The following is a 23,808-nucleotide window of genomic DNA, read 5'->3' as shown; positions in this document are numbered from 1 at the left end:
AATTCTCTTGGTACTACCAAAGAAAAGGACTTTGCGGGACTTCTTAATTATAAATCCACAATCCCGACAAATCATGTCAGTTTTTATAGAAAATCTTTATAATTTTTGCACTTAAAGCTTTAATTTCCTTTTATTTTTGTTATTTGTTTTCAATACACAGTTACAATGTTTAATTTCTTATTAAAATGAATAGTAATACAGTATTTCTAACATATATTACTTTACTTGAAAATGTAAATGCTATAAATTTATTTATATTTAACAGGAACGTATAAAACCGCATTTTTTAATTAGTCGGCTAGAGTGGTATAGAGGAGGAAGGAGTAGTTCTCCTATACCTCCTACATTTCTTAATACCTTTACACTCATTTCATCCCCCAACGTCCCAACCGAAATTTCAGCTGTGTCAAGGTAAATTCGCATTCGAATGCAAAAAATCGCATGTCTTGGAAAGCGGATACGCTATGGCTCTTTACCTTCCTTTGCCACAGGTCTCTCATTATGATACATCCATCGTTCCGTTCGTTGCAAGTTCCGTTTTGCATCTAATTCTAGTAAGAGGTTTAATTTAGGAACAAATTTCCGTGGTTTTTTTTATATACTCATAGCAGTGGTTTTATTTCCTTCACAATTTCCGATGGCTTACAATGGCTAAACGTTTTCGTATACAACAAAACCAAACCATTAACAAATGCTATAAAATGCTATACCACACTTTCCAACTGATTTTTTGAACAAAGCTATTTTTGAATCGTGCTCTATTCTACCACAGTTAAGTATGCAAATAGGATGGGATTACAACACCAAATTACAATTTTAGTTGAACCAGAAAGTTGGTAAAATGCATATTTGTAAAATTCAACTTTCTGACAGAATAATAATATTAACAGCATCTGAAACTGCAGCAAAAATCCAACTGCTCTTAACTTATATAATGTCGAAGTACAAATGGAGATAAAAGTTTGAAAAAGAAAAAAAAAATATGTTTCTTTAATGTTCTTTCTTCTCAAAAGTTTACTAAATTATTTTCATATATTTAACTGATACCCATATCAGTGGTTTTATTTTCTTCACAATTTCCGATGGCTTACAATGGCTAAACGTTTTCGTATACAAGAAAACCAAACCATTAACAAATGCTATAAAATGCTATACCACACTTTCCAACTGATTTTTTGAACAAAGCTATTTTTGAATCGTGCTCTATTCTACGACAGTTAAGTATGCAAATAGGATGGGATTACAACACCAAATTACAGTTTAAGTTGAAAAAGAAAGTTGGTAAAATGCATATTTGTAAAATTCAACTTTCTGACACATAATATTTACCGCATCTGAAACTGCAGCAAAAATCAAACTGCTCTTAACTTATATCATTTCAAAGTACAAATGGAGATAAAAGCTTGAAAAAGAAAAAAAATATGTTTCTTTAACGTTCTTTCTTCTCAAAAGTTTACTAAATTATTTTCATATATTTAACTGAAAAATATCTGAAGTTTCCATTTAAAATTCCCTTTTTACTACGAGAGAAAAGAACTTTTCGAAACTTCCTAATTATAAATCCTCAATCGCGACAAATTATGTCGGTTTTTAAAGAAAAGCTTTGTCATTCTCGCACTTAAAACTTTAGTTCTCTTGTATTTCTGTTATTCATTTTTAATGCACAACGTTAAATTAAGAGCCAACAGCGAAAGGCAACCATCTTTGAAAATTATTTATTTGTAGTGCTTTTAGTAGTTTTTACATCTAACAGTTTATCATTTACTAATGGCTTTATGCTTTGAAGCGATATATATATTATTTATTTTGTATATTGGTATTTCCACGGAAATATAAATGATTAAAAAACTTCTAATTTATAATTTTAAGACTGAGCTGTAAAATTAGCTGAGGTATACTCATAAAAAATTTGTGATTTTGGATCATTCCTAATATTAAATTTTAATTGCTGTATTTTGTTAGATATTACAGAATACGTACAGAAATTGTACAACACAAATCAAACCAAATTTCTGTATATGGCATGTTAATATCTTATTGCACTTTTCAGTTTAAGAGTACGAGATTCTATAAGGGAAACGCAACCTTCGGCAAAGTTTGTTATAAAGGAGAGGGAGGAGTACTGTTTCTTATCCCTTCTTCTTTTCTTATTCCCTCTACCCCATTTCATTCCCTAACATCGATGAATAACTGCAATTTCAACTGTACCACGGTAAATTCCTTTCGAATACAAAACACAGCGTGTCTTGAAAAGCGAATACGCTATGGTTCCTTACCTTCTTTTGCCACTGCTGCAGCTCCCTCGTTATACCACATCCATCGTTCGATACCTTGCACGTGTCGTTTTGCATTCAATTCCAATAAGAGGTTTTATTTAGGAACAAATTTCCGTGGTTTTTCTTTATATACCCATGTCAGTGGTTTTATTTTTTTTTCACAATTTCCGATGGCTTACAATGGCTAAACGTTTTCGTATGTTTGAAAATGGCTACTATTACAAACACTATAGAATGCTATAGAACACTTTTCAACTGATTATGTTATTTTTGAATCGTGCTCATTCTCACAGTTAAAGTATGCAACTAAAAATATGTCGTTGTGCAAACAAATCAAATTACTACTACACCAAATTACAATTTTAGTTGAAACAGAAACTTGCATATTTTTAAAATTCAACTTTCTGACCGAGATAATATTTACTGCATCTGAAACTACAGTAAAAATCCAGCTGCATCATTTCAAAGTACAAATGGAGATATAAGCTCGAAAAATAAAAAAAATTATATTTCTTTAACGTTTGTTCTTCTCATTAGTTTACTAAATCATTTTCGTATATTTAACTGAAAAATATCCGAAGTTTCCATTTAAAATTCCCTTTTTACTACGAGAGAAAAGAACTTTTCGAAACTTCCTAATTATAAATCCTCAATCGCGACAAATTATGTCGGTTTTTAAAGAAAAGCTTTGTCATTCTCGCACTTAAAACTTTGGTTCTCTTGTATTTCTGTTATTTCTTTTTAATGCACAACGTAAAATTAAGAGCCAACAGCGAAAGGCAGGCATCTTTAAAATTTATTTATTTGTAGTGCCTTTAGTAGTTTTTGCATCTAACAGTTTATCATTTACTAATGTCTTTATGCGTTAATACCATATTTATTATTTAGTTTGTATATTGGTAAATATCACGGAAATATAAATTAGGTATTAAAAAACTATTAATTTTTAATTTTAAAACTGAGCTGTAAAATTAGCTTAGGTATACTCAACAAATGTTGATTCTAGATCATATTTAATATTAATTTATGGCAAAAAAAGCCTTTTACCATCCTTTTACTATCGATAGTTGCGCCCCGGTGGTACGAAAGTACTACCATTGCACGCAGACCGCTATCTCCCGTTCGGGACTTAATATCTAACCGACACTTTCCGACAAGTCGGAATTAACTATCTCTGCGCTGTGGTTGTCATTTTGTGGATCTGCCCAGGCTCATCTGATGATGGAGTAGGGCTCCGAAACCGGTAGTGAGAGCAGGTTGATCCACATTATGACAAACACAGCGTAGAATTAAATTTCTATATCAGCAGTTAAGTGGCAAGAATCCTTATATAATTTTATTAGATAATATCTTAGAGAGTACGAGATTTTATAAGGGAAACCTTCGACAAGGTAGAGGAGAAGGAAGTTTCTATCCCTCCTTTTTTATTCTCTCTACACCCATTTCACTCCTAACGTTGATAAATAACCGCAATTTCAACTGTGCCACGGTAAATTCGCATTCGAATGCAAAACATTGCGTGTCTTGGAGAGTGGACACGCTATGGCCCTTTACCTCTATTTGCCACTGCTGCAGCTCCCTCATTATGCCACATCCATCGTTCCGGACATTGTAAGTTTCGTTTTGCATCTACTTCCAGTAAGAGGTTTAATTCAGGAACAAATTTCCCTGGTTTTTCTTTATATACTTATATCAGTGGTTATATTTCCTTCACAATTTCCGATGGGCTTACAATGGCTAAACGTTTTCATATATTCCAAAAAGGCTGCTATAGAAGGCTATAGCACATTTTTCAACTGATTATGATATTTTTATAAGAGTGCTCTATTTTTATCATGGTTAAGTATGCAACTAGGATTGGTATGCAACTACAATTTTAGTTAAAACAGAAAGTTGGTAAAATGCATATTTGTGAAATTCAATTTTCTGGGAGAGATAATATTTACTGCATCTGAAACTACAGTAACAATCCAACTGCTCTTAACTTATATCATTTTAAAGTACAAATGGAGATAAAAGCTCGAAAAAGAAAAAAAAATATGTTTCTTTAACGTTCTTTCTTCTCAAAAGTTTACTAAATTATTTTCATATATTTAACTGAAAAATATCTATGCCGCTAAATGACCCAGCAGCTGATGCGGCTTATATAAAATCCTTCTTCTTCTTCTTCTTAAAAAATATCTGAAGTTTCCATTTAAAATTCCTTTTTTACTACAAGAGGAAAGAACTTTTCGAAACTTCCTAATTATAAATCCTCAATCGCGACAAAATATGTCTGTTTTTAAAGAAAAGCTTTGTCATTCTCGCACTGAAAACACTGGTTTTGTTGTATTTCTGTTATTTCGTTTTAATGCACAATGTAAAATTAAGAGCCAAGCGAAAGGCATCTTTGAAAATTATTTATTTGTAGTGCCTTTAGTAGTGTCTACAGCTGACAATTTATAATTTACTAAAGGCTTTATACGTTCAAGCGATATAAATATTATTTAATTTGTACATTGGTATTTTTACAGAAATATAAATTATTACTAATAATATGTAAAACCTTTGCCGAGGGGTAGGGGACTCGAAAAACTCACAATTTTTTACGATGTTTATTTCAAAATTTAATTTGATTTAAAATTGGGGCGACATGTTTCGGAATTCATTCATCAGGCCCAGAAAGCTAAAATAATCAAATTACAATCAGAATAGTTAAACAATTCTAATATAGTCATACAGAGGTCAGGTTATAAAATACAAAATATAAAAATTAATAATTTATAATTTTAGGACTGAGCTGTAAAATTTTCTCAGGTATACTCATAACAAATTTGTGATTTTGGATCGTTATTAATATTAAGTTTTAATTGCTATGTTTTGTCAGCTATTAAAGAATACATAAATTGTAAAATTCAAATCATACCAAATTTCTGTGTATGGCATTTTAATATCTTATTGTGTTTTCAGTTTAAGAGTACGAGATTCTATAAGTGAAACGCGACTTTCGGCAAAGTTTGTTATAGAGGAGAGATAGCGATTCTTTTCTCATTCCCTCTACTCCCATTTCATCCCCCAACGTCGATAAATAACCGCAATTTCAAATTCGCATTTGAATGCAAAGCATTGCGTGCCTTTGAGAATGGACACGCTATGACTCTTTACCTTTATTTGCTACTGCTGCAGCTCCCTCATTATACCACATCCATGGTTTCGGACATTGAAAGTTTCGTTTTGCATCTACTTCTGGTAAGAGGTTTAATTTAGGAACAAATTTCCGTGGCTTTTGTTTATATACTCAGATCAGTGGTTTTATTCCCGTCACATTGTCCGATGGCTTGCAATGGCTAAATGTTTGCGTGTATTCCAAAAAAGCTACTATTAACAAATGCTATAGAATGTTATAGCACACTTTTCAACTGATTATGATATTTTAAAATAGTGCTCTATTTCACAGTTAAGTATGCAACTAGAAATATATCGTTATGCAGGCAAATCAAATTACAACATTGGACTATAACACCAAATTACGATTTTAGTTAAAACAGAAAGTTGGTAAAATGCATATTTATAGAATTCAGGTTTCTGGGAGAGATAATATTTACTGCATCTGAAACTACAGTAAAATTCCAACTGCTATTAACTTACATCATTTCAAAGTACAAATGCAGAGAAAAGCTCGAAAAATTCTTTTTTCTTTAACGTTCTTTCTTCGAAGCGATATATATATATATATATATATATATATATATATATATATATATATATATATATATATATATATATTATTCAATTTGTACATTGGTATTTCCACGAAAATATACATAAATATATATATATATATATATATATATATTATTCAATTTGTACATTGGTATTTCCACGAAAATATACATAAACTATTAAAAAAGTATTAATTTATAATTTCAGAACTGAGCTGTAAAATTAGCTCAGGTATACTCATAACAAATTTGTGACTTTGGATCATTCTTAATATTACATTTGAATTGCTGTATTTTGTTAGATATTACAGAATACAAACACAAATTCTTCTTCTTCTTCCTTCTTCATACTAGGCGAATCGCCTGTTTGGTTTCGTCGTCTCTACCGGTCAGACTGACAAGTTGTCGCTCCATCGTTTTCGTGGACGTCCTAAGCTTCTGCGACCTCGCGGTGATTTGTCGCGTGCAACTCTCACTATCCTTCTGTTGTCCATTCTGCTGATATGGTCGTTCCATTCTTCCTTTCTGCTGAGTACCCACTCATTTACATTTTCCACCTTGCACGCTCTTCTTATGCTTTCATTTCTCTCCCTGTCCAGAAGCGTCTTTCAAGCTATTCTGCGTAGTACTCTCATTTCGGTTGTTTCTAGTAGTTGTTTAGTTTTCGCTGTATCAGGTCGAGTTTCTGCAGTGTATGTCATTATTGGTAGTACCGTTGCCTTGTAAATTCTCGCTTTAGTCTCCACCTCAATGTTTTTATTTCGCCATATTGTATCATTCAGGCATCCTGCTATTCTGGTTGCCTTCGTTGTCCGTTCTCGCACCTCCGCTTCTACATCACCATATCCTGAGATTTCTATGCCTAGATACTTAAACTTTTTCTGTTATCTGTCTTATGACAAAAACCGCGTCTGTGCATGATCTGTCCGATCTGAAACCTTGCTGTTTATCTGCTAAGCATGTTAAGTCGTTAATTTTGGTTATTATCACTTTTGTCGTAAGTTTTAGTGTGGTGCTTAGAAGATTTATGCCTCTATAGTTTGAGGACAGCTTTTTATCTCCTCTTTTAAACATCAAGATAGTAGTGCTGGTTCGCCATTCATTGGGTATCCTGTGTTGGTAAAGAATTTTTTGAATCAGGGATGTTAGCTGCTGTATGAGACTTTGGCCGCCATATTTAAGTAATTCGTTTGGGATATCATCTTGTCCTGGGCTCTTCCTATTCTTTAGCTTTCGAAGGGATGTAATTATATCGGCTGCCTCAATCTGTACGTTGTCGTTGGTCATTATTTCGGGTGTATTTAGTTCAACCTCTATTTCTTCTGATTTGTATAGTTCTGATAAGTAATCAATCCAGGATTCCCTTGCTATGTGATTTGTTTCAACTAACTCGTTAATCTCTTTTCTTTGCGTTCCTATAAAGCGCCAAATTTGTTTTTGAAGTCCGTAGAAGTCACTCTCCATTCGTTTAGAGAAAATTTCCCAATGTTGGTTTTTTGTTTCTCTTACTAGTGCTGTTGTCTCGTTTCGGATTCGTCTATATGTTTCGAATGATTCTCGTGTGCGTAATGTTCTGTAGTTGAGGTATGCTATTTTTTTCTCCCTACATTTTTCTTTAATTTTTGGGTGGAACCTCGGAGTTTTATTTATTTTGGTGCTATTATTTCTTTTTATAGTCCGGGTACCTAAAGCTTCACATGCGGCCTGTTTGATGTTGTTCTTTAGTTTTTCCCAGGAGGTATTTATGCTATCCTCTGCTTTTATTGGGTTTACTTGGATTTTCTCTGTCAGTCTTTTCTCATATAGTTGTTTAATCGACAAGTCCCATAGCGATTCGATATTTATCTTAACTTCTTGAGTTGCTTGTCCTAGTTTCTTATGAGGTTTAAATTTTAATTTGATTTTTGCAAGTAATAGACTGTGATCGCTTCCTACATCGGCTGAGTTCAGCGTCCTGATATCTAATATTTGAAGTGGATGTATATATCTGTTTGTAGCAATATAGTCAATTGTAGATCTGTGGCCTCTAGTATTGCTAAATGTGAATTTGTGTTGCTCTTTATGGTCGTAGAATGTGTTGATAATACGTAGTTCATTGAATGTGCATAAGTCGATCATAAGTTCTCTATTGTCGTTCAGTACATTTTCATTAAATCTCTGCTTGATTCCAGGTATTATTTGATTTCCGATGCGGGCATTGAAATCTCCAAGAATTAATATTTGTTGATCGCTTGGCAATGATTGAATTGTATTTTGGAGTTGATCGTAGAATGACTCCCTTTCTTGTTTTGGTTTATTGTCTTCAGGTTAGTAAACTGACACTATATTTAGTTTTTCATCTTCTGTTTCCATTCTTACGACCAAGATTCGCGAGGATACATAATTGCAGTCCCGTATGTTTGATTGGTACTTTCTTGCTACTGCGATTGCTACTCCTTCTTTTGCCCTTGTTTGTTTTTCAACTCCGCTGTAGATCACTAGATAGTCATCGTATTGTAATTGACCTTTACCTTTCTTTTTAGTCTCCTGTAGGGCACATATATCGATTTTATTATCTTTAAGTTCTTTTAGGGTTTCTTGATCTTTGTTGCTAAATGATTTTATGTTTCAGGTGGCAAAGCGTAATAAAACTACAACATTGAAGTTAAAATTTCAATTGAAACCAGAAGTTGTAAAAGAAATATTTCAATTAGAAAATTCAACTTTCTGAGGCATGAACTGGCGTTCGCAGGTTTAGGACGAGAAATTAAAAAACCTTTTTTTTAAATCGCCGACGTTTCAACGAGTATTTTCGTTCTTATCAAGGCTATTTTCAGCTATAAGCTTCTTTTGTTTGAAGTAATATGTTTATAAATTAAAAAAGAGCTTGTTTAATTTCTGGTCCTAAACCTGCGAACGCCATTTCATATGTAACATAAGGACGCAAATCTGACAGATAATATCTACTGCATCTGAAAGTAAAGTAAAATCCCATTACTATTAACTTACATCTTAGAAACAATGTCACTAAATTATTTTCATATTTTACAAAAAAATATCTGAAGTTTCCATTGAAAATTCCTTTTATACCACCAGAGAAAAGACCATTCGTTTCGCAAAAAAAACATTTTGCGAAACTTTCTAATTGCAAATCCACAATCGCGACAAATCATGTCGGTCAAGTTTTGCCATTCTCGCATTTAAAACATTGTTTTTATTGCATTTCTGTATCTCTTTTAATGCCTAATATAAAATTAAAAGCCAACCGCTGAAAGCAAGAATCTTTGAGTCTTGTCTGCAAACCTCTAAGCCAGAGTCGCGACAATATATTGTAAAATAAAATTACACTAAATCACCACAATACCAAACCAAACCAAACCAAAACACTTTTACTTTTACACTGGACACGCGTTTTGCTAACCATGTTAGCATCATCAGCAGATGATTATAAACTAAGTCTCTAGTTTATAATAATCTGCTGATGATGCTAAGTCTCTAGTTTATAATCATCTGCTGATGATGTTAACATGGTTAGCGAAACGCGCGTCCAGTGTAAAAGTAAAAGTGTTTTGGTGTATTGTGGTAATTTAGTGTAATTTTATTTTGCTGTGTAACACCAAAGGTTCCAACCCTCAACTGTAAGTAACAATATATTGTGTTACATTTAAGAGTACAAGGCCATACATTCATTTAGATTAGACACAAGAGTATTTAAACTGCATTGAATAATTAGTCGGCGCGCAAAGCGAAACTTCTTCCTAACACAGGCGGCTTGAATTTCAGAAATATATGTAAGTTTCGTACGAGATTCCGTGAGAGAAACGCGACCCTCGGGAGAACTTGTTATAGAGTATTATAGAGAAAGAAGGAGTCGTTTTTCTATTCCGCCTTCTTTTCTTAGTACCTCTAAAGCCATTTCATCCTCTAACATCGATAAATAATCGCAATTCTAGCTATGCTACCTTAAATTCACATTCAAATGCAAAACATCGCATGTCGTGGAAAACGGACACGCTATGGATTTACCTTCCTTTGCCACGGCTGTAGCTCCCTCATTATGCCACAGCCATCGTTCCGGACGTTGCAAGTAAGCGGTTTAATTTAGGATTAAATTTCCGTGTTCTTCAATGCATCATACCACTAATGTTTTACTTTTTTACAATTTCCGATGGCTTATATTGTCTAAATATTTTCATATACTCCTAGAAGACTTCGACTTAATACGATAGCAGATATTTTTGACTTCTTGAATATATTTATCTCTATTCAATTTCATAGAAATTATGTAAATATATTTTCTGAATTTATGTACTGGTTTTAAAAGAAAAATATTTTCATTCTCGCACTTAAACCTTTGGTTTCCTTTTATTTTTGTCGTTTTATTAATGCACAGCGTAAAATTAAAAAATTAATAAAAGAACGAAAGGCAAATATCTTTGAACATTATTTATTTGTCGTTATTTTGATGGTTGCTGCAGCAAACACATTATTATTTACTTATATCTTTATGCGTTGATGCGATATTTATTACTTATTTTCTACATTGGTATTTTCTCAGAAACTTAAATTATTGAAAGAAAAAGATTTTAAGTATGTAATTTTAGAAATGTATCGTTTTGCAGGCAAATCAAATTACAACATTGAAATTAAAGTTTCAGTTGAAAAGTTGTAAAAATAATATTTCAATGAGAAAATTCAGCTTTCTGACAGATAATATCTACTGCATCTGAAAGTAGAGCATAAATCCAACTGCTATTAACTTGCATCTTTTTAATGTATAATTGGAGTAAAAAACTAAAAGAAAAAAAATGTTTTTTAGCGTTATTTCTTCTCACATTCTCACCAAATTATTTTCATATTTTACAGAAAAATATCTGAAGTTTCAATTTAAAATTCCATTTGTATTACCAGAGAAAAGAATTTTACAAAACTTCCTAATTATAAATCTGCAATCGCGACTAATTACGTCGCTTTGTCATTCTCGAACTTAAAACCTTGTTTTTCTTGCATTTCGGTATCTGTTTTTAATGCACAACATAAAATTAAAAGCCATCCGCTGAATGAATCTTTGGGTACTATCTATTTCCCTTTATTTTAGTAGTTTCTACAGGAAACGGTTTATTATTGGCGAAGACATTCTCAGTCTCCAAACCTCTAAGCCAGAGTCGCGACAATATATTGTGTTACATTTAAGAGTACAAATGTCGATTACATGACATTTTTATTTATTTTCTGGTACAGTGAACTTTTCACTTTAAAAGTAATACGCTATTCCTAAAAGATATTAATTTACAAGAAAATCTAAGTTCCATAAATTCATTTAGATTAGACATAAGAGTATTTAAACTGCATTGAATAATTAGTCGGCACGCAAAGCGAAACTTCTTCCTAAGACAGGCGGCTTGAACTTCAGAAATTTATGTACGTATCGTACGAGATTCCGTGAAGGAAACGCAACCTTTGGGAAAGCTTGTTATAGAGGATTATAGAGAAGGAAGGAGTCGTTTTTCTATGCCTCCTTATTTTTCTTAGTACCTCTAAATCCATTTCATCCTTCAACATCGATAAATAATCGGAATTTCAGCTGTGCTGCGGTAAATTCGTATTCCAATGCAAAACATCGCGTGTCATGGAAAACGGACACGCTATGGATTTACCTTCCTTTGCCACGGCTGTAGCTCCCTCATTATGCCACATCCATCGTTCAGGACGTTGCAAGTAAGCGGTTTAATTTAGGAATAAATTTCCGTGTTCTTCAATGCATCATACCACTAATGTTTTACTTTTTTACAATTTCTGATGGCTTATATTGTCTAAATATTTTCATATACTCCTAGAAGACTTCGACTTAATGCTATAGCAGATATTTTTGACTTCTTTAATATATTTATCTCTGACTCTATTTAATTTCATAGAAATTATGTAAATATATTTTCTGAATTTATGTACTGGTTTTAAAAGAAAAATATTTTCATTCTCGCACTTAAACCTTTGGTTTCCTTCTATTTTTGTCGTTTCTTTTTAAAGCATAGCGTAAAATTAAAAAATAAATCAAAGAACGAAGGGCAAATATCTTTGAACATTATTTATTTGTCGTTCTTTTGATGGCTGCCGCAGCAAACAATTTATTATTTACTAATATCTTTATGCGTTGATGCGATATTTATTATTTATTTTCTACATTGGTATTTTCTCAGAAACTTAAATTATTGAAAGAAAAAGATGTTAAGTATGTAATTTTAGAAATGTATCGTTTTGCAGGCAAATCAAATTACAACATTGAAATTAAAGTTTCAGTTGAAAAGTTGTAAAAAAAATATTTCAATTAGAAAATTCAGCTTTCTGACAGATAATATCTACTGCATCTGAAAGTAGAGCATAAATCCAACTGCTATTAACTTGCATCTTTTCAATGTATAATTGGAGTTAAAAACTAAAAGAAAAAATTCACAGTCCTTTACAAAGATGCAACCGGGGGGGCATTGAAAATGATGAATAAAAACGTAAAAATATGATTAGTGTTAATATGAGTGTATTACATACATATGTTTAAATAACAAACTTAACAAAAGACAACAGATTTAAAGATTCACTGAAAAAGTAGTAATGTTAACATTAAATAAAACATTATCAATAATAATTATGCGATCGCACCTATCCGTAAAACAAGCAAGCAAAAAAACCTCGAAAAAAACAAAATAACATACAAAACATCAGGTTAACATGATGACAGATCATGATCAATGACAGATAAAGAATTCTTACGGAAAGTTACACTTTACGATATAATTTTTAACTGTTAAAGGCAAACCCCATTTAAACACAAAACTTTTTAATACCTACTACTGTATCTAAAAGACTTTTTTTAAATTACTAAATTCTTAGCCACGCTTCTGTTTTTCTTGGCTGTTGTGCGTCACGTCACAGATTAACAGGCCCACGTTTGCACCACAAGGCGATGCTGCAGACCACTAGGTAGACCGGTCGTAGAAATTTATCTTCTACAACTTGTAGTCAATCTACACAAATATTATCAAAAACTCTTTTTCTTTTAAAATGTGTTCAGATTTTGTAAAAAGTATAAGTCAAAATCGCAAAACTTAAAATTGATTTGGTTTGGTTGAAAACTAATATAGTGGCGAATTACAAAAATTCCTTTTCAATGAAAATTAATGAGTTAAATAAAATAATTTAATAAATTACTAGCTTTTTCTCGCGACTACGTTCGCGTTACACCTCGAATCATTCATGCATTGATTTAAATGATTTTCTACTTCTTTATAGAGAGCTAGTGAGCATAGATGTTTTTTATTTTTCATCTTTTTTATTTATTAAGAGCACTAATACTCTCTTTATAGGTTATTTTTTATTCTTTGAAGGATAATTGAGGAAGATATATTTCGTTATTATGTCACTAAATAAACCCTTGTATAAAATTTTATACTGTCTGGTTTATAATGTTATAGTATTGGATTTTCGTAGAGCAAACTTTCATTCCCTATTCTACTCCCTAATGGTATAAATTTCATAAATTCGCTTTACCTTTGTGCCAATTTTTATGTGTATAATCCAGAGGTCACCAAGTTTTATATAAATTTTTACTTTACCCATTTGGTTGATGAATTTCAAAAATTTCTTCTAATTCTTTTTGTAGGATTTCATTCTTCTAGACCAAATAGTAAGGAATTTTCATACAACAAACTGTTCCGAGATAATTTTACTCTCTAAGAGGATGAATTTCCTAAAATCGCTTTGTGTAGCTAATTCACTAATGTCGTTTAAACGAACCTTTGTGCTAATATTTATGTATCTAAAGCTGGCGGCATGAACTCACTCTAAAATATCTAAAAACGTAATATATAATCTAACTGACACACCACTGACAATGACAAATAATTTATTTCTGGAGGTATTGTGTGTAGGTGTTTTTCAGGTATGTTTTAGTATTTAGTCGTTTTACACAAAGAAATAGCCATTAAGCACTATAAAAATACTTCATAACAAATCTACACATATATACCTTTCATTTAAAAAAAGAATCATCAAGATTGGTAAAGCGGTTTCGGCGGGATGGATGCAACAAAAAAACCCTTTGAGCTTTTATATATGTATGGATTAATTATTTTTCCAACATATTTTACTTTGCAAATTTTTATAAATATTCAGACTCGCCAATATCGTACTCCACCGTGTCCAGCCTGTTTAGCCAAACGTAGGCCGATTCCTCTTCGGCGGCGTCGTGACCCTGGCCGAAGGAAGAGTCTTGAAGACGCTCATCCGCGCATAGGAATAAGTTGACTGCGTAGCGTATTGCGTATTAATCGATTCTGAAACTTTCTATCTCGTGTATAACATGTTACGCAAGTTTATTATTTTAATCTCGATTTTAATAGATAAATGTGTGAAATGCCACCTGAATATCTTCCGCCATGACATGTTTTTACTTTTTTGTTATGGTAAAGTGATTTGTATAAACTTTATTCAATAACGTATATTTTCCTCCATTTGTGATTTTTTAATTTTAAGCGAAAATTAAGTATAACATTTTAGGAAAAAGAAACACTGTAATATTTAAAAGAATAAGAAGAAATTAGTCTTATTTTGAAAGGAAAATATAGAAAAAACTCTTTCTATAGAAAAAGTCTTTATACTAACCAGAATCCGGTGACATATACGCGGTCTCACCGGAAACATTACTTATTACTTCGCATAACTTGAAGAATATCTACTTTTAATAATGAACACTTCAGAAATACACCAGTAAAAACATTTATTATTTGAGATTAAAACTCGAATTAAATTATAAATATTAGTTACCTATGTTGTTATAGCTTTTATAGGCCTGTTTAACGACTTAATAAGTTACCTAGCGAAAAAATCTGTGCGCGTACCTACCACTATTGTTACAGGTTAATTCGTTAAAGAAATATGTTACACAAGTTAAAAACGCTAAAATTTTAATGGTATTACTTGTGCATTATTGGCCTTATAATGTAATTTGTTGGAATTATATCTTCTTTAAATATAATTAGACTTTTTAACGACTTTTAAGTTACCTAGGAAAAAATCTGTGCACGTACCTACCAGTATTGTTACAGGTTAATTCGTGAAACAAATGTGTTACATATTATTCGTGGTATTAGTGGTATTATATTGGAATCAGCTTGGCATTAGTGGGGCATTATATGAGAAATTTTGGTATTTAATTTGTATTTTTGGCATTACTTTGGCATTAGTATACAGACATTTGTCAGCGGTTTACTCCTTGTAGATAATCAAAAAGTTTTTTGATAAAATTTGCTTTTCATGTCAGATCATTTCTATGAAAAATTACATTAGATTTTTATTAAAGACGCTGGGTAATTAAAACATTGACTAATAAACCTTGTCCACTTTAAATACGGGGTCACGAAATATCCTCCTTGGAGTGTTTGGGTTAAGGGGTGTATAATAAATTAATCGTTGTTTTATAATAAAAACCATAAAACATTTATTTGTGAGTAAAATAATGCAATGGTTGGATATCTCTCCTTTATAATTCGGTGACTAAAAATACACTAAAATAATTAGAAAAAAAATCTTGTACTTATTTAGTAATTACGTCAATATTAATTAATTGACTTTCTAGTCTATTTTATTTTATGTACAAATATATTATTAAATTTTAAGCATTAAGTAATAAAACACTTTGTGCCCTCTTATATCGTAAAAGGTTACGAAATATACTCCTGGTTACACCCCTTACAGAAAACAGTGTAAGGGGTGTAAATAAATTGTATAATCACTGTTTTTTATAATAAAAACTATAAAATATTTCTTATTTGTGAGATTAAAAAAACAAAACAATGCATTGGTTAAAATAAGTACATTCAATACTGTTTTCAATTGTTAATTCAATAATGTGTTATAACATAATATAGCCATTACTATTATACTATTATTATTAAAATAATATGTGTGTAACATATTTCTTTAACGAATTAACCTGTAACAGACATTTATATGCCCAGTATATTTTTGTTTAACAAACCAATCAGGAAAAATCCAAAACCTACCGTTATAGGAGGTATAAGACGATTAAACTTATATAATGACAACTACTTATCGGATAACAAATTAATTACTACTGTCAGCTAGTTCAGCTACTGTCTAGGTAGAATTTACCTAGAGTACCTACACCTACCTATGATGATGTAGGTAGATTAAAGCTTATTTTGACGTTACCTCTCACTTCGGTGTCACAAGCTGAATTTTTCAGGGATGGAAGTACAGTACATCACAGTACATGATATGGGGACCCTTATTCCGAAAGTAGTACAAAATTAAACAGGGTAAAAAGGCACTATCATCAAAAATCGATATATTAATACCACCGTATAGAGAAAACAAATACTTATTTTTTGATCCAGTACAGAATAAAGTCTTCGTAGGGAGTAATTTTTTATAATTATTTACAAAAAAACATTTCCATTAGCGCTTATGACCAAAAAAAAACTTTAAACATGAATAATCATTTCAATCATGCGAAAATTTGGTTTAAAAATAGAGATTTTTTTTTAATATAACTTTCATTTAACGAAAAACGAAGGCCTAAATGAAAAAAAGAAACAATTTAAAAGTTTCGCTTATGTCTTGACAAGGTATCAAAGCAAACCCCATATTTTTTGCTTTTAAACTAATAAAGATATATCAATAAACAATTAGCGATGTAATGGTTTTTGCGCGCGCTGGCCGACTGCCGCCGCTGCGCCGAGATTTCCTATACCCTTGTATATATGACATGTCATGGTGTGGCAAATGTAGCATTTTAATTCGATTTGGGCTCCCTTATATAGGATAACAGAAACATTTTCAATGTTAAAAAAATGTTTCTTTAGCGTTATTTCTTCTCTCAATCTCACCAAATTATTTTCATAATTTACAGAAAAATATCTGAGGTTTCAATTTAAAATTCCATTTGTATTACCAGAGAAAAGAATTTTACAAAACTTCCTAATTATAAACCTGCAATCGCGACTAATTATGTCGCTTTTTCATTCTCGAACTTAAAACCTTGTTTTTCTTGCATTTCGGTATCTGTTTTTAATGCACAACATAAAATTAAAAGCCATCCGCTGAATGAATCTTTGGGTACTATTTATTTCTCTTTATTTTAGTAGTTTCTACAGGAAACGGTTTATTATTTGCAAAGACATTCTCAGTCTCTAAAACCTCTAAGCCAGAGTCCGGACAATATATTGTGTTACATTTAAGAGTACAAATGTCGATTACATTACATTTTCATTTATTTTCTGGTACAGTGAACTTTTCACTTTAAAAATAATACCCTATTTCTAAAAGATATTAATTTACAAGCAAATCCAAGTTCCATAAATTCATTTAGATTAGACATAAGAGTATTTAAACTGCATTGAATAATTAGTCGGCACGCAAAGCGAAACTTCTTCCTAACACAGGCGGCTTGAACTTCAGAAATTTATGTACGTATCGTACGAGATTCCGTGAAGGAAATGCAACCTTTGGAAAAGCTTGTTATAGAGGATTATAAAGAAGGAATGAGTCGTTTTTCTATGCCTCCTTCTTTTTCTTAGTACCTCTAAATCCATTTCATCCTTCAACATCGATAAATAATCGGAATTTCAGCTGTGCTACGGTAAATTCGCATCCAAATGCAAAACATCGCGTTTCATGGAAATCGGACACGCTATGGATTTACCTTCCTTAGCCACGGCTGGCAGCTCCCTCATTATGCCACATCCATCGTTCCGGACGTTCTTCAATACATCATACGCGTGTCTTGGAGACTGTTTTACTTATTTCACAATTTCCGATGGCTTATATTGTCTAAATATTTTCATATACTCCTAGGAGACTCCGATTTAATGCTATCGCAGATATTTTTGACTTCCTATAATATATTTATCTCCGGCTCTATTCAATTTCAGTGAAATTATGTATTATATTTTATGAATTTATGTAATGGTTTTTCAAGAAGAAGATTGTCATTCTCGCACTTAGACCTCTTTCAGACGAAGACGCTGTATCCCAGATGCGCGTATCTCCGATACAGAAAAAGCATGTAGTTAAATTGTACCTTACATTCGGCATTCGGCGACGCATACAGTATCGCGCGGCCGAATTTTTGAATGTGGAATTTTCAGCAGCCCGGCGACGAAGGAGTATCTGGGATACAGAATTATCATAGTAGCTTATGGACCTTTTCAGACTCGCATACTTTTGCGATACAAAAGATTTAGATTTCACAGGCGAACAGAATATTTATTGTAGGTTTATTATAGTAAAATAATAATTCAGTAGTGAGAGTTCGAACAATAAATAAGAAAACCATGGATTGTGTCGCTTTCGATAATGAAAAATTTATAAGCTTTGTATTATTATATATATGCCACAGCAGAACGTACTCTTCAATATTTATTATATAATACAATAATACGTCTGCACCGCACTGAAACTTGTTTTAAACTAGAATATTTCTTTGTACCTAAAAAAAAGTATGCCAAAAGAGTATCTCGATAGTATTCGACTGTAATTCTTTATCCCGCATACAGAATCTCGCATACAGTATCCTCGTCTGAAAAAGCTCTTAAAACTTTGGTTTTCTTGTATTATTTTTTTGTTTTGTTTTAATACACATCGTAAAATTAAAAAAGAAATAAAAGAAGAAATAAAAGGCAAATATCTTTGAAAATTATTTATTTGTCGTGTTTTGGTGGTTACTACAGCAAACAATTTATTATTTACTAAATATAAACTAAATAATTACAAACTTAAATTATTGAAATAAAAATATTTTAAGTATGTAACTTTGGAGATGTATCATTTCGCAGGCAAGTTTCCATTTAAAATTTCATTTGTATTACCAGAGAAAATAATTTTACAAAACATCCTAATTATAAATCCACAATCGCGGCAAATCATGTCGCTTTGTCATTCTCGAACATAAAACCTTGTTTTTCTTGCATTTCTGTACCTCTTTTTAATGCAAAACATAAAATTAGAACCCATCTGTTGAATTAATCTTTGGGTACTATTTATTTGTCTTTATCCTAGTAGTTTCTGCAGCAAAGAATTTATTGTTTTCAAATGTCTTTATGGGTTGAACGAATATTCAATATTTATTTTCTATATTGATATTTCTAAAAAAATATAAAGGTTATCAAAAATCAACAAAAAAATTAATTTATAAAATCAGGACTGATTTGTATAATAAGCTCAGTTACCTACAATAAGTTTGGGATTTTGGATCACTCTTAATATTAAATTTCAATCGAGTTATAATGCACTTTTCAGTTTAAGAAAATACCTTATTTCTAAAATAAATTAATTTACTAGAAAATCTAAGTGGGCCATAAATTCATTTAGGTTAGACAGGAGAGTAAATTTAAACTGCATTGAATAATTAGTCGCCACACAAAGCGAACTTCTTCTTAACACAGGCGGCTTGCACTTCGTAAATTTATGTACGTTTCGTACGAGATTCCGTGAGGGAAACGCGACCTTTGGGAAAGCTTGTTATAGAGGATTATAGAGGAGGGGGGAGTAGTTTTTCTATCCCTCCTTCTTCTTTTCTAAGTACCTCTACACCCATTTCAACCCCCAACGTCGATAAATAATCGGAATTTCTGCTGTGCTACGGTAAATTCACATTCGAATGCAAAACATTGCGTGTCTTGGAAAACCGACACGCTATGGATTTACCTTCCTTTGCCAGGGCTGCAGTTCCCTCATTACGTCACATTCATCGTTCCGGACATTGCAGGTTTCGTTTTGCATCCACTTCCAGTAAGAGGTTTAATTTAGGAAACAATTTCCGTGGTTTTTCTTTATATACCCATCTCAGAGGTTCTATTTTCATTACAATTTCCGATAGCTTATATAACATTGGCTAAACGTTTTCGTATTTTTCGAAAATGGTGCTACTATGAGATTGAATGTGCCCTATTCTATAACATTTTAAGTATGGAACTTTAGAATTTTTTAGTTTTGCAGACAAATGAAATATTACAACATTGAAATTAACATTTCACTTAAAACAAGAAGTAAAACATATTTCAATTAGAAAATTCAGCTTTCTGACAGATAATATCTATTGCATCTGAACGTAGAGCAAAAATCCAACTGCTATTAACTTACACTACTACTGCCAAACTAACAATTGGAGTTAAAAATTAAAAAAAAAATATGTTTCTTTAACGTTATTTCTTCTCACAATCTCACTAAATTATTTTCATATTTTGAAGAAAAATATCTGAAGTTTCCATTTAAAATTCCCTTTGGACTGCCAGAGAAAAGAATTTACATAAATTCCTAATTATAAATCCACAATCGCGACAAATCATGTTGCTTTGTTATTCTTGAACTTAGAACCTTGTTTTTCACACATTTCAACACAGGCGGCTTGCACTTTAAAAAGTTATGCCCGTTTCGTACGAGATTCGGTAAAGAAAACGCGACCGTCGGGGAAGCTTGTTATAGAGGTTTATAGAAGAGGGAGGGGTAGTTTTCTATCCCTCATTCTGTTCTTAGTACTTCTACACCCATTTCATCCAGCAACATCGATAAATAATCGCAATTCCAGCTATGCCACGGTAAATTCGCATTCGAATGCAAAATATCGCGTGTCTTGGAGAACGGACACGCTATGGCTCTTTACCTTCCTTTGCCACGGCTGCAGCTCCCTCATTATGCCATATCCATCGTTCCGGACATTTCGTTTTGCATCCATTTCCAGTAAGAGGTTTAATTTAGGAAGAAATTTCCGTGTTTTTTACTGTATATACCTACCCATATCGGTTGGTTTTATTTTCCTTACAATTTTTGATAGCTCATATAACATTTACTAAACGTTTTCGCATACTTCGAAAATGCTGCGATTACCAGATTAAATATGCAGAATAGAGCATATTCAATCTGATAATCATAACATTTTAGTTAAACTTCAGAAATGTATCGTTTTTCAGAGTTCAAATTACATCTTTTCAATGTACAATTGGAGTTAAAAAGAAAAAAAAAATGTTTCTTTAGCGTTATTTTTTCTCACAATCTCACCAAATTATTTTCATATTTTACAGAAAAATATCTGAAGTTTCCATTTAAAGTTCCATTTGTGGTACCAGAGAAAAGAATTTTACAAAACTTCCTAATTATAAATCCACAATCGCGACAAATCATGTCGCTTTGTCATTCTCGCACTTAAAACCTTGTTTTTCTTGCATTTCTGCGTCTCTTATTAATGCACAACATAAAATTAAAATTTAAAGAAGGTGTCCATTCTTCACAAAGAGACCTGGTTTAAATTAAAAAGAAGTATAAAAAAGATTCAAAGTCTCGGTGTCAACGTTAAACTGTGACACGTGTTTTGCTCATACGAACATCATCAGAAAAATACAATAATAGTCAATGGACACACACGTTCACATTTTACATATTAAAACAACACTGTGTTGTTTTAATATGTTTTATACTTCTTTATAATAAAATTAAAAGCCATCCCCTAAATGAATCTTTAGGTACTATTTATTTGTCTTTATTTTAGTAGTTTCTACAGCAAACAATTTATTATTTTCGAATGTCTTTAGCGTTGAATGAATATTCAATATCCATTTTCCACATTGATATTTCTAAAAAATATAAAATATAATAGCTATATATTATGCACTTTTCAGTTAAAAATAATTACCCTATTTCAAAAATATATTAATTTAATAGAAAATCTAAGTGGGACATAAATTCATTTACGTTAGATAGGAGAGTATTTAAACTTCATTGAATAATTAGTCGGCAGGCAGAGCGAACTTCTTCTTAACACAGGCGGCTTGCACTTTGGAAACATATACGTTTCGTACGAGATTCCGTGAGGGAAACGCGACCTTTGAGAAAGCTTGTTATAGAGGATTATAGAGGAGGGAAGAGTAATTCTTCTATCCCTCCTTCTTCTTTTCTTAGTACCTTTACACCCATTTTTTCATCCAACGTCGATAAATAATCGCAGTTCCAGCTATGCAACAGTAAATTCAAATTCCAATGCAAAATATCGCGTGTCTTGGAGAACGGGCACGCTATGGCTCATTCCATTGCCATGGCTGCAGCTCCCTCATTATGCCATATCCATCGTTCCGGACATTTCATTTTGCATCCATTTCCAGTTAGAGGTTTAACTTAGGGACAAATTTCCTTATTTTCTGCATATACCTAATCACTGGTATTATTTTCTTCACAATTTCCGATAGGTCATATAACAATGGCTATACGTTTTCGTATATTCTGAATATGCTGCGATCAACAAATTCAGTGTGCTCTGTTCTATCACATATGAAGTATGTAACTTTAGAAATGCATCGTTTTGCTGATAAATCAAATTACAACATTGAAATTAAAACTTCATTTGAAACAAGAAGTTGCAAAAGAAATATTTAGTTAGTTTAGAGTTAGAAAATTCAACTTTCGGACATATTATATCTACAGCATCTGAAAGTAGAGCAAAAATTCAACTGCCATTAACTTACATAATTGTAAAGTACAATAATTGCAGATGAAAGCTCAAAAAGAAAAAAAGTGTTGATTCTTTAACGATCTTACCCGACATCTTTCAGGTATGCTCATAACAAATTTGTGATTTTGGATCATTCTTAATATTAAATTTTAATTGAAACCAGAATATAAAAGAAACTAAAATATTAAAGAATACATACAAAAATTATACAATTCAGATCAAACCAAATTTCTGTAAATGGCTTTTTAATATCTTATTGCACTTTTCAGTTTAAGAGAACGAGATTCTATAAGGGAAACTCGACCTTCGGCAAAGTTTGTTATAGAGGAGAGGGAGGAGTACTGTTTTTACCCCCTTCTTTTTCTTATTCCCTCTACACACACATTTCATCCCCCAACGTCGATAAATAACCGCAATTTCAACTGCGCCACGGTAAATTCGCATTCGGATGCAAAACATTGCGTGTCTTGGAGAATGGATACGCTATGACTCTTTACCTTTATTTGCCACCGCTACAGCTTCCTCATTATGCGACATCCATCGTTCCGGACGTTGCAAGTTTCGTTTTGCATCTACTTAGGAACAGGATTTCCGTGTTATTTTTTTGTATATACACATATTAGTGATTTTATTTCCCTCACAATATTATATTTCCCCGATAGCTCATATAACAATAGCTAAACGTTTTCGTATTTTTCGAAAATGCTGTAAATATCAAATTGAATGTGTTTTATTCTATTACATATAAAGTATGTAGCTTCAGAAACGTATCGTTTTGCAGATAAATCAAATTGCAACATTGAAATTGCAACTTCAGTTGAAAGAATAAGTTATTTAGGACATATTATATCTACAGCATCTGAATGTATAGCAAAAAATCAACTGCTATTAACTTGCATTATTTTAAAGTACAATAATTGGAGATGAAAGGTTGAAAAAGAAAAAAAGTGTTGATTGTTTAACGATCTTTCCCGACATATTTTCTCTCTCGATTATTTTACTAAATTATTTTCATATTTAGCTGAAAAATATCTGAATTTACCATTTTAAATTGCCTTTGTACTACGAGAGAAAATAACTTTTTGAAACTTCTTTGCCATTCTCGCACTTAAAACATTGTTTTCTCATTTATTTCTGTTATTTCTTTTTAATGCACAGCGTAAAATTGTAAGCCAACAGCGAAAGCCAAGCATCTTTAAAAGTTATTTATTTCTGGTCTTTTTTAGTAGTTTCAACAGCAACCAATCTATTATTTACAAAAAGATTTGTACGTTAAAGCAATATTTGTTTATTTATATTTTTGCAGTATCAACTACCAGAAGGATTGAGATTCAATAAA

General features: G+C 31.8%; 1 protein-coding gene across 1 annotated transcript in view; it reads left to right on the top strand.

Moving 5' to 3' along the window:
* The window catches only part of LOC115886840 (zwei Ig domain protein zig-8-like), a 524,614-nt gene that overhangs the window by 347,497 nt on the left and 153,309 nt on the right, over window positions 1-23,808 (top strand). The window lies entirely within an intron of this gene.

Source organism: Sitophilus oryzae, unplaced genomic scaffold (assembly GCF_002938485.1).
Source record: "Sitophilus oryzae breed Bouriz unplaced genomic scaffold, Soryzae_2.0 scaffold_499_pilon_pilon, whole genome shotgun sequence".
Classification (NCBI taxonomy): domain Eukaryota; kingdom Metazoa; phylum Arthropoda; class Insecta; order Coleoptera; family Curculionidae; genus Sitophilus; species Sitophilus oryzae.
Note: the sequence above shows the minus strand (reverse complement) of the source record. Positions and strands in the feature narration are given on the sequence as shown.